Below are 7,552 nucleotides of genomic sequence, written 5' to 3'. Positions count from 1 at the left end.
GAATTCCACTCCTAGGAATTTACCCTAAGAACGCAGCAACCAAGTTTGAGAAAGACACATGCACCCCTATGTTTATCGCAGCACTATTTACAATAGCCAAGAATTGGAAGCAACCTAAATGTCCATCAGTAGATGAATGGATAAAGAAGATGTGGTACATATACACAATGGAATACTACTCAGCCATAAGAAGAGGAAAAATCCTACCATTTGCAGCAACATGGATGGAGCTGGAGAGTATTATGCTCAGTGAAATAAGCCAAGTGGAGAAAGAGAAATACCAAATGATTTCACTCATCTGAGGAGTATAATAACAAAGGAAAAACTGAAGGAACAAAACAGCAGCGGAATTACAGAACCCAAAAATGGACTAACAGGTACCAAAGGGAAAGGAACTGGGGAGGATGGTTGGGCAAGGGGGATAAGGGCGGGGGAGAAGAAGGGGGGTATTAAGATTAGCATGCATGGGAGGGGAGGGAGAAAGGGGTCGGAGGGCTGTACAAAAGAGAGAGGACAAGTAGTGATTCTACATTTTGCTATGCTGATGGACAGTGACCGTAATGTGGTTGTTAGGGGGGACCTGATATAGGGGAGAGCATAGCAAATATAGTATTCTTCATGTAATTGTAGATTAAAGATTAAAGAAAAATTAAGAAAGAAAGAAAAGGGGGATTACTCCTTTATGGGATAAAACAATTGGTAAATCAAAGATTAACGCATGCTTTAAATATCCTTAATGTTGATCACTTAAAGGGTGTCAGATGATCAGCTATAGAGGTATTCTTTCTGATAATATTCCTTTCTCTTAATAAAAATAAAAAAATAAAAATAAATAATAAATAATAAAAAAAAAAGCAGTTCCTGTGTGCTGACCTCCAATGAGTTCTACACAGTGGTATAGAGGGCATGTCAAAGTGTGGGCAAAGAGTCTGTTTGTTTCTATGCAGAAGACCAAGGCCTAGCTTGGCTACCCAGAAAATGAACTAAGATACGATATGAGGAGGAGCTTTTGGCTTCAGCACTCTCTGGAGGACTCGTGCCGGGGGGTGATCATCAAAAAGCCTCCACAGGGATCCGGGCGATGCTGCGGTTGTGGCTGCATCCACCCCACCGTTTCCTGGACTTGCCATTGGAATGAGGAGGGAGATGTCTAGGCTGGCATGTTCATACAGTGAGACAATGAATTTGACCGGATGAGTACTGTTGAAACTCTATAAGGAGTTGGGAGGGGTGCAAGTTGTAGCACTCCAAAATCTTATGACTATAGACTATCTACAGATAAAAGAACATATGGGGTGTGAACAGATCCCAGAAATGGGTTGCTTTAATTTGTCTGATTTCTCTCAGACCGTTCAAGTACAGTTGGACAATATTCATCATATCATAGACTAATTTTCACAAATGCCTAGGGTGCCTAAATGGTTTTCTTGGCTTCACTGGAGATGGCTGGTAATTATAGATTTGCTTTGTTTATGTCACCGTATTCCTATTATGTTAATATGTGTGCGCAAGTTACTTAGTAGTTTAAAACCTATACATACTTAAGGTACTCTACAAGAAGATATGTCAAAGAAATAATCAATCCTCCCATGTTTTCTTCCATATGCTACCTCTATAGCTCTTCTTCTTCCTTCCTAATTACAACCCTTAAATAGAATTCGTGCCTCATATCGAATTTACTGAGTGTCATAATTCCTCCAGGTGGTAAAGATACCTTGAGACAAGTGCTGGGCATAGAAGCCACAGGGCATAAATCTGCAAAGAAGTAAAAAGCTAACCTTTTCAAACAATATGGCTTCTCTCTCACTTACCAACTTTACATTTCCCTGTATGGCCCCGGAAGATGACTGGTTAGCCAGAGACGGGTAAGATTCCTCAAGGGAGGACAACCTAAGACAGGCACAGTTGCAGGGGGGCCATCAGGTGAGAAATCGGGGAACAACAGTGGTGAAGCTTTGAACCTCACCTCCCCCCCCGTTTTGAGAGAAAGCTTCTGCATCCGTGGATGTTTTATTGCCCTTGTCTAGCTCGGATTAGAACACAGTCTACAAGCACACACCTGATCATCTACAATTGCTCTCTTACAACACTAAACTATGTTTTCTACCTTTATCTTGCATCTACCTACCACTTCAGCATTTTATTAAAAATAAAAATAATAATAATAAAGGGAGAAATGTGGGATCCACATATAAATCAAGTATAAAAATCAAATGAATATTCATGTTTGACCTGATTGTTTATAGTTCATAATGCGTGATCAAAACCAAAAGTTTCTGTGATGAATGCCCTTGTACTGTTCACCATGTAAGAACTTATTCACTATGCAAGAATTCGTTCATCATGTAAGAACTTGTTCATTATGCTTCAGAAGATTGGAGACTGACGAGAATTAGGCTTGAGATGGATTAATGATTGTGCATTGAGCATTGAACCCCCCTATACAGAATTTTATTGTTGTTAACAACCATTTGATTAATAAATATGAGAGATGCCCTCACAAAAATAAAAATTAAAAATATAAAAAAAGCCAGATGGCTCCTGCTGTGTGACTGTGGATTACAGAGAACTGAATAAAGTTATACCCCTTTGCATGCTGCTGCCCCTCTATTGCAGGCCTGATGGATACCCTCAGCCATGAACAAGGAACATACCATTTTTTGTGAGATCTTGCTAATGCCTTCTTTTCCATTGACATTGAGCAGGAAAGTCAGGAACAGTTTGCGTTCACATGGGAAGGACGGCAATGGATTTTCACCATCCTCCCACAGGGATACCTCCATAGCCCAACCATCTGTCATGGACTTGTAGCTCAAGACTTGGCTACATGGGAGAAACTGCCAATGGTGCAGCTGTAACATTATATTGATGATGTCATGCTCCCATCCGATTCTCTTTCAGATCTATAAGGTGCAGCACCTAGACTGCTGCAACATTTACAGGAGGAAGGATGGGCTGTGAACAGCACCAAGGTTCAGGGACTTGGTTTGTCTGTTAAATCCTTGGGGGTTTTCTGGTCGGGAAAGACAAAAGTTATACCTGAAACAGTTATAGACAAAGTCCAGGCCTTTCCTACCCCCACAACTGTAGCATTGCTACAGGAATTTCTGGGTCTTCTAGGCTACTGGAGAGTGTTTATACCACACTTAGTGCAAATTCTGAAGACCAGCAAAAGGTGTCAGGTGGGACTGGGATGAGACATATGGATCTGCCTTTACTACAGCAAAATGGGCTGTCAAGGCCATGCAGGCCTTGAGTGTGATAGGCCCATCAAGGCCCTGTGCACTGGATGTTCATATCACTGAAGATGGTTATGGCTGGGGTCTCTGGCAGTGGCTTAAACTTGCCAACCCGTTGGATTCTGGTCACAACTCTGGAAGGGGGCAGAAGTACAATACACTTTGATAGAAAAACAACTGGCTGCTGTGTATCATTCCTTGCTCGCTACAGAACCCATCACTGGAATGGCCCCAATAAAGTTAATAACCACCTATTGCATCTTGGGGTGGGTACAAGACTGGATCCAAAAGCCAGGAAGTGCTGTGGCACAAACACACACACCAGCCCAGTGGGGTGCTTACCTATAGCAGTATAGTGCTCTCTCTAGTAGCTCCTTGAGTGAAGAACTCCAATGCTTGTTGGGGCTGGTGACATATACTAGTGAAAAGCAGGAAAAACTTGTTTTTTAACCATTAGTAGCAGAGAGTCACTATACCCAAAGATGCATGGTATACAGATGGCTCCAGCCATGGGCAGCCCCCACAATGGAGGGCCATAGCTTTCCATCCTAAGACTAAGACAATATGGAAGGAAGATGGTGAGGGGAAGAGCAGCCAATGGGCAGAGTTGAGGGCTGTGTGGCTTGTGATCAGCCAGGAGCCCTCCCCTATAGTTGTCTGCAGTGACAGCTGGGTTGTCTATCGAGGCTTGACCCTGTGGCTACCAACCTGGTACCATGCCAAGTGGCTGGTCACTGACCCCTTTGGGGGCAAGAATTATGGCAAGACTTATGGGCCTGTGGTCAGACCAAATTGACAGGTCATTTGCCACTGGCATCCCCAAGAAATAATGAAGCAGATAAATTGGCCCAGATATGTAGGTTAGAAGGAAAGCCTGCCTCTGATGTAGCCCAATGGCTACATCAGCATTTGTTGTATGCGGGGCAAAAGACAATGTGGGCTGTAGCCCATCGGGGTGCTTGCCTTTGACCTTCGAAGAAGTTAGTGGAGCCAGGCAAGAGTGTGTCATGTGCTCCAAAAGGGACTTACAGCGAGTTCCACAGCAATATGTAACAACAGCTAAGGGTCCTATACTCCTCGTCAGGTGGCAGATAGACTATATTGGGCCTCTACCTGTGTCAGAAAGATATCGGTATACGATGACTTGTGTGGACACAGCTACTGTACTTCTGGTTGCTTTTCCTACCCATTGTGCAGACCAGCAGGTGACCAAAAGAGACCTGGGGCATCTTTTTGCTGCCTATGGCCGACCACACGTGATTGAGTGATCAGGGCACCCATTTTACTGGACATACACTGCAAGAATGGGTATGACAGCTGGGAATCAAGTGGAAGTTTCATGTGCCATACAATCCTACTGCAGCAGGCATAGAGATGCACAATGGATTGTTAAAATCCGAACTAAAATCAGATACCAATAGTCTGTGGGGATGGTCAGTCCAGTTATGGACTGTACTACGGCTTTTGAATGAGAGACCCTGAAAGGGAGCTTTGAGCCCCATAGTCATGTTAACACAAATGGCTGCCTCCCCCATAGAAGTGCAAGTACAAACCAAGGAAGAATCACTGAAGCCAAGTTTTGGCCACCAGAATAACATCTTGCTGCCAGCACCAACTGCACTGAACCCTGGAGACTCCATTGAGTGGACTTGGCCTTGGACCTTTCGACACATGGATCAGTGATGGCTGGCTCTCCTGGCACCTTGGGGACAAGGCCCGGAAGCTGGCCTCCTGTGTATTCCTGGAATAACAGCAGAGTGGCTGCCAAAGGTCACAGTAGTATATTCTGAATGGCCAGAAGGCAGAAGCATCTTACCAGGGAGTTTTGTTTTATCATTGTGGCCAGTGCATGCACCTCCAGTAGCACTATATATAGACCCTTCAGTAACCCCCATGGGAAAAGGAGTAAAAGTATGGCATACTATACCTGGAAGGGACCCCCTTCCTGCTACAGTCCTATCAGAGGACCACTCTCTTGCATGCATCCTACCTGATGGACAAGATTTGCCTATGTTGGTGGCATTAAAACATGTGTCTTATCACCCCTAAAGTCTTTGTGGATTGGGAACTTCCTCTGGCTTGAGGATTATTATAATTTTTGTATCAAAATCTTGCTGTATCTTAACTTTTATTATCTCTAAGTTGTTGTTATCCTCTGTTGCTATTGTGGAATCTGGTTACAGTGCTCTAGCTTTCTCACACAGGGACCATTGTGGAAGATTGGAAGTGTGTAGACTGTAAGGTGAGAATCCTGGAGGGGTGAAGTGTGGGGAAGTTTGGGTTCCTATGGCCAGGATCCTCACTGAAGTTAAACCACCTGATGATGTAACGGGCCTGTTGCTGGGCTACCACTTCCACACCATTAGGCAATAAGCTATTATTGTGCTATATAGAGAGCTCAGCCCTGTGCTCTGGGCAGAGGCAGAGATGTGAGTGCTCGATCTACTGCCAGAGAACAAGCTGGGTAATAAACACTTTCACCCCAAGAACGTTTTGCTGTCAATTCCTTTGGTCACACTGAATCCATAGAAACTTGTCTGGGGCTGAAACCCATTGGCAAGATATGTACCAAAGAATTTGCTGCTAGTTAAAAAAAAATCCATGCTATCTTCAGTGGTAATTCTTCTGTTTTCATTAAGTATAATATTTTCTGCAGGTTTTGGACAAATATCCCTATGTTAGGACCTCTCAGATTAGATGACGCTCCAATGCAAAGAAACTGCAGTTGTCATTTTGGGTTTTCTTCTAGACAAATTAGTATACAATATAATTGGACCAAAGGAGGGAAATTTAAAAACTGTATAGGGTTATGAATGAGTACCAATGCCTTGTTCCCAATATTTTGTAACAAGTGTTAGAAGCAGCATTCCCACATTTCCATTTGTCACCTGCTAGATAGATATTGCCTTTTTACAACTTCAGTTATGTCTTGCAAATGGGTTTCAGTCCCAGACAAGTTCACTATGGATTCAATGACACCAAATAAATGACAGTGGAGTGTTCTTGGTGTGAAAGGGTTTATACAACTTTATTCCCATGGTGACAGGTCAGTCACTAGAATCCCATCCATTCAGAGTGAGTCTGCATGCAGCAAGCTGGTCTCTGCCTCTGGGCCTCTCTGCCCCTGCAGTTGTCTCAGCCTCTGTTCTCAGTGCTGCCACCACTCCAGCCTCTGTTCTGTCCTCAGTGCTGCTACCACTTCAGCCTCTGTTCTCCTGTAGCCTTGCAGTCCTGCAGCCATATAGCTGTCAGCAGCCATGCCACCGTGTCACCCAGAGCACTGGGCAGAGCTCTTTATATGGAGTCAATAATGACATATTGCCCACACATATGTAGTGAGCTAGTCAACCAGGGCCAAGTGAGCATCTTGGCCATAGGAAACCTCACTTTATCCACAAGTTGTTATTTTTGTTTTGATAAATGCAGGGAGAGGGCTGGGAAATGTCTGCCTGGCATTTTATAATATGTTAAACTTGTGTACATTTAAAACTCTAGGAAATGTTGAACCCTATATAAATTGAGACACTCCACCTTCATATTGATGTTTATCCATATTTCAACAGTTCTCAATATACCTATTGCATGATTAAGAATTCTGCTTTCTGGTTTGGTTCATTGGTTAACTACCAAGTGGAGTGAGATAAATCTTAAAATCTCCTGCGATTGCTTCCTTGTTTGTAAAATGTTGAAGTAATTTCTTGTGAATGTGCCTGGGTCACATTTTAAGAGTTGGTCACTCCTATAGCAGGTTCAGAAATTTTGTAATAATTTTAGATTGGATAAAAAAAATAGTGTATCTTGAAATCAAAAGTTCTTAAGCCTATAGAATTTACCACAGCTGGGTATGAATTTCTTACCAGGCAGTATAAAATCTAGGTTGATTAATAAATAAATTATAAGCAAATAAGACAATTGGGAATTTAACAGACATTAAATTTTGGCCCACACCACATGGTGGTAGGCTTGTCTGTTCTGTGCCTCCTCTTCTGCCCACACTCCACCCCCCAAAAAAGGGAAAAACAACTTCATTAAGAAATGAATTTAATGTTTGGGTTTAACAACATCAAACCACATCTTTTAGGAAGTAAACCTTTAGAAAGGATGACTGTCTCACCTCAGGGGGATTGTCTTCAGACAAGTTGGCTCTGGATTCAGTGAGACCTAATAACAAAAGAATGTTAGGAGTTAAAGGGTTTATACTAAACTTTATTTTCACAGTGGCATGTCAAGTGCTGGAATCACATGTGTCTCTGGAGCAGTCTACATGGAGGAAACCTGTCTCTGTCTCTGTCCATTGGCAGAGCACTGGGCAG

Source organism: Manis javanica, chromosome 9, assembly GCF_040802235.1.
Source record: "Manis javanica isolate MJ-LG chromosome 9, MJ_LKY, whole genome shotgun sequence".
Taxonomy (NCBI): domain Eukaryota; kingdom Metazoa; phylum Chordata; class Mammalia; order Pholidota; family Manidae; genus Manis; species Manis javanica.
The sequence above is the reverse complement of the archived record's forward strand: the minus strand, read 5'-3'. Positions refer to the sequence as shown.